The following is a 5,737-nucleotide window of genomic DNA, read 5'->3' as shown; positions in this document are numbered from 1 at the left end:
CAGTCCTCCTTCTGTGAGAAATCTATTATTCATACATTTTTATATGTCATTCACCACATATTCAGGAAATTTTTAACATATTTTTCCACTGATCATTTTATCCCAGATATTAATCATGCTTTTTAAAGAAAATATTTTCTGAAATTCCAATGAGTTCAGCTATATGTTTTTGATAATGAGATGTCCAAAGCTGAGCTTATATTTTATTCATAGTGTTTGTGCCCAAATAAAAATGAAATACTTACTACTTAACCCAGAATTTTAATCCATGGTCATTTTGAGCAAACTTAATATAATTTTGACAATACCCTTTAATAGTAGGTAAAAATAATAGTGTATTTCACTATGCATCAAAATATTAGCCATATTATTGGTATGAACTTTTAAAGACTTAATTGAAAATTCATGTCTCTTGTTCTCCCAAAAATGAGAGTGAAAAATTAGTAGGTTTACTACTCTGTATGTACCACTGTTACATAACCTGATAAGGGAAACTAAAAAAACTATTTGTCCATCTAACATGAAGAAAAGAGGTATATTCTCTGGGGACATAAACCCAGGATTTTAAGTAATTTGAGATTCATCAAACCTAACAATTTAAAGGAGATAATTGCCATATGTAGTAGAAAACTAGAAAATATCACAAGTAACTATTAAATCCCAGGAAAGGAATTCAAGATATTAAGGACTAAATTGGTATTTTCCTCAGTGCTACTATTCAAAGATATGAGCTTCACAAGTGAAAGATAGAGATATGGAAAGTAAACAACTGATTAAGAAGTATCTGAAAATCTAGACAACTAAATAAAACCAATGAAAAACAATTAATTTTGTCTAAAAATAGTAAACATGTAGTTCATAGTGAGTTCATAACCCTCATAATGAGGGCTATTTGCCTAGATGCTCTCAAATATATTTGTAAAATGTCTTAAACAAAAATAGATTTTGAAACTTGGCCTAATTTTAAAATATATTGCTAAAGAGATAAGTTTTGAGCATTTAAAAAAAGGTAGTGGCCACTGAAGGCCAGCATGGTGTCATTAAGAATGACTCATGACAAATTAGCATTATTTCCTTTTTCTGACAGCTTTTAGGTTAAGATGATAGAGAACACCATTAATGTAATTTACTTATATTTTAGGGAAACATATGATGAAATTTGTCATGATATCCTTGTGGAAATGATAGAGAGCTATGCACTAAATTTACTATGATGAAGTAAATTAAAAATGAGTAGAATAACCAGACCAAAGAGAAATCATTAGCCAGTCATTTTGAACTTAGAAATGCACATGACTCACAGGGAGAGGGCAGTGTTAGCATTTTAAGCCTCACTATATTAAATGGTTGAAGCATTTTCTCCTTTAGACTGCTTCTTCTATTTTCCTTAGATATTTCTAGAATAAAAGAGAATTTGTTTAGCAGCCATGGAGGTTTGTATGTTAGCACCTGTGAAAATGGCAGTTCCCTCTGAATAATTTTTTGTTGTTGTTTTAATCAGTTTTGTTGTGATATCATTTAGCTATTTAGTCATGTACAACTCTTTGTAATCCTACCTGGGTCTTTCTTGGCAAAGACACTGTAGTATCTTGTCATTTCCTTTTTCAACTTATTTTATAGCTAAACTAAGATAAATAGGGTTAAATGATTTGCCCCTGGTCATATACAACTAATGAGTGTCTGAGGCTGTATTGAACTTAAATCTCCTAGAGTCCAGGCGTGGTGCTGTATTTCCTGCACCACCCAGCTTCCCCTAAAACACATTTATTACTGTTGTTTTTGTTGAGTCATTTGAGTTGTGTCTGATGCTTCATAATCCCATTTGATTTTCTTGACAAAGTAATGAACTGGCTTTCCATTTCCTTCTCAATTTATTTTACAGATGAATAAATTGAGGCAAACAGAATGAAAAGACTATTCAAGGTCCTCAGTCAACAAATGATGGAGGACAGATTTGAACTTATGAGAAGGTCTTGCTGATTCTAGACCAAGGGCCCTGTACCACCTAGCATCATTTTTTAAATCAAAAAGCTTCAGGTAAAACACAGAGTCTAAGTCACTACCAAAACTTAAAAATCACATTGGTGCAATAAATGTGAATTAAATTATCTAATTCTGATTACATTTGAATTAATCAAAGATGGTAGAAAGAAATCAAGAAATTTCATAAGCTTTCCTTTGGAAAAAAACATTAAATCAAGCCTCTGAAAGAATTCTGGAGGGACAGATTTCACAGAAAGCAGAATGAAACAGTTTTCCAATTCAAGAAAATTGAGAAGGGCTTCAGGAAATAAGTCTCACTTGGGTAAAAGGCAAATACAGCCCAGAGCATTGGGGGTGTCTGGGAAATAAAGTGGGAGGCTCAGATCAGCACAGATGAGCAAACTAAGCCTTGTTATGCTGGCCTTGTAGGCTAGTGACACAGTAGGCCAGCTGTAATGTCTCTATTCCCACCTTAGCAGAAAAACTTAGCAGAAAGATTCCAACCTTGGAATCTTTGGCACAATAGGTGCAATTAGTTTAGGTCACTCCAGCTTAGTGTGCAAGCCACCAGCACATCTGACCTCAGAACAGAAAGCTAGTGAGCAGGAGCCAGGATGCCAGTGGAAGAAATGTGGGAAAGTGCCCTCTTTGACCTGGAGGGGTCAACTTTTAAAATGAGCAAAAAAACCAAACAAACAAACAAACAAACAAAAAAAACAGAAAAAGTCCTGATCAAAACACAAATTCAGAAGAGGACTACAATGTCAAATTACCTCCATATATATCCTTAAAGGGGAACATGAATTATTTCTATTTTATAAACCCTTTGTGGAAGAGCTCAAAAAAGGATTTTAAAAATTAAATAGAAGATGTAGAGAAAAAATTGGGGAAAGAAATGAAAGGAATGCAAGAGAGAGTCAACAGCTTGGAAAGAAAATAACAAAATAGACTAAAGAAAACAATTTTTTTAAAAGTACAATTGGGGAAATTGGGGGGGGGGGCGGGGTTCCATTGAAGAAAACAACTTCTTTAAAAGAGAAAAAGGAGGCAAAAAATCTAACTGAAGGAAATAATTCCTTAAAAATTTGGATTAGGGAAGCTAATGACTCTATGAGACATTAGGAATCAGTCAAACAAAATCAAAAGAATGAAAAAACAGAAGAAAGTATAAAATACTTAATTGAAAAATAACTGATCTGGAAAATAGATCCAGAAGAGATCATTGGACTACCTGAAAACCATAATCAGTAGAAAGAGCCTGGAGAGCAAGTTTCAAGAAATTATCTTAATAAGATTCTGATTGTTGCCACCAACCTCAAATCCTGAAGAAATCTCGATAGCAACAAGCGAAGTCAGCATGCTTTGTGACTACACCAACTGGTTTAAACTTAAGACATGTTGCTCTTTTTTGAATATCCTATGCGCCTTGTATTTGCAGCTGTAGCTTTCTCTCTGCTTCTTGACTGTAATTTACTTTGCAGTAATTCTACCCCAGAAGAGGGCACTTGATTGCAACTTGACAAACAAGAACAAAGATATTTCGAAGCTTAATTCCAGGTTTCCTCTTTCCTCAGTATTACATTTAAAAAATTATCTATTCTCATGCTTTATTTTAGGCACCAGGTATCTCCAGTAATTTTCTTTAACTCCAATTCACAAAACAGTACTCATCTCAGAGATCCCTATTAAGCTTGGAGAGCTCTCTCCATTTCCAGCATTCCATGCTCAGTATATGAAAATTTAACTGGTCTTTGGCTTATATAATCCAAAAGACTTTTGTTTCTGTTTTGTGCCCGTGACTTTTACCTTCTTCCAAGGAGTGTTCAGTGGAACAAATGACCAAAGAATGTTTACTTGCCTAATTATTGAAATGGTCATTTATTTTAAAAAATCAAAAGTTGTAGATAATTGCAAAGCATTGGTGGATTTATAAACACTCTACCTACCCTACATAGTAATAAATTTGGAAGTTAGACAAATTAAAATATTAAAGCTTTCATATATGTATATTTAATATGGCATATATATATATGTTTGGATGGCAAAAATTAAAATATATTTCTCAATTAATCAATAAGTATTTATCAAGTATTTACTACATGCTAATAACTGAAAATACAAAGGCAAAATACTAGATATCTACAGAATAGATGGAAGCTAATAGTAAAGGGAAGGGAGTAGCATCTGGGTGCACTAACAAAGGTTTCCTTCAGAAGGTGACAGTTTCAGCTGAGTTATGAATGAAGGGAAGAAAACTAAGAGTAATAAGGAAAACAGCCCAGTAATAAGGAAAACTCTGTGAGAGAAGAGTGCAAAGGCTTGAATTTAGAAGATGGAGTGTCCTGTGTGATAAACAGTAAGAGGATCATACAATGGGGATATAAGAGAAAGTATAATAGGCTTAGAAAAGTAGGGAGCAGCTAATTGGAAGGACTTTAAATGCCAAACATTATTGAATTGAAATTATAGGGAGCCATTGAGTAGGGAACTGAAATGATCGAACAACAATAATTAGCTTATTGAGTGAGTTGAGGGTGGGGGGGAGTAGAACTGCTGAGATGTATTTTGGCAATAGCCAAAGGGAAAAGGTTGCAAATTTACAAGATACTTGGAATATATTTAAAAGCATATTCATGAGTTTCACTAATTAATCATCTACTTCTCTTCATAACATTCTCTTTCTCTCTGTCCTGAAGCATATAGAATGACAACATTAGCTTTGGGAGTTGGAAGTGACAGAGACAACAGGAGCAACAAAAGTAGCTTCAGGAACTCAGCCCAGAGATGATAAGGGCATTGGATAGTCAGAAAACATTACAAGGAACTCCTGTGCTAGCAGCAAACATATGACCAGACCCTGTTAAATCTATTGCCTATTCCCAGTTCCAAATCACTGTTCTAGGGCAGAGAGGAATGCTAGTGTTTGTGGTTTCAAGAGTACAGAACTCCTCCCTGGGTAAGGACAAAAACAAAACAGGGAGGGCAGCGACCACAATTCTGTAAATCAAACCACCTTGGAAGCACCAAATGTTTGCAAAATCTTAGTACTTGTAGTGAAAACAGCAATATAAAAAAGTCTGAGGTTCGGGACATGGTCTCATAGGTATTGGGATCCCAACATTGACAAAATTAAAAGTCAATAAATAGATTAGAAAATAACAATTTAAAAAAAGAATATATTTCTTTCATAGTGAAGAAGGACCTTGATGAAATTCAGCTGTCTCATGATTAATAACCCAATTAGAATACTCAGGGAAGAAATGCTTTACAATCCTATCCCATCCATAAAAGTTTTTACATTTTTCTTTCTTAATTATGAACCTTAACAAGTCAACAAACATTAATTATCTACTATGTACCAAGCAGTTTTCTAAATGTTATAGCAAGGTGTTAAAATGACAGAAAACAGTCTCTACTCTCAAGAATTTCACAGAATATACTTGTTGATTTGATTAAAACATCATTCCAACCTTTTAAAAGATCCAGTTTCTCTTCTATTTTAATTAATCTCTGAAAGATGCAGGAGATAAAAACTCTAGCAGAAGACACAAGATAATGCCCTTATATGCAGAAGTTTCATTTACCACACTTTTGGTCAATGTGCATCTTTGACGGAAAGAAAGGTTAATTGATTTCTTAAATCAAAAAAGGTCCCAGCTGAAAGGTTTCAAAAATAAATGTTTTTTTCAGGAGAAATTGGGACTTTTTTTAAGTGGCAGGTGATCTACAATATAAGTAATAGGTGGGAGAAGAT

Source organism: Sarcophilus harrisii, chromosome 3 (genome assembly GCF_902635505.1).
Source record: "Sarcophilus harrisii chromosome 3, mSarHar1.11, whole genome shotgun sequence".
Classification (NCBI taxonomy): Eukaryota; Metazoa; Chordata; class Mammalia; order Dasyuromorphia; family Dasyuridae; genus Sarcophilus; species Sarcophilus harrisii.
The sequence above is the reverse complement of the archived record's forward strand: the minus strand, read 5'-3'. Positions refer to the sequence as shown.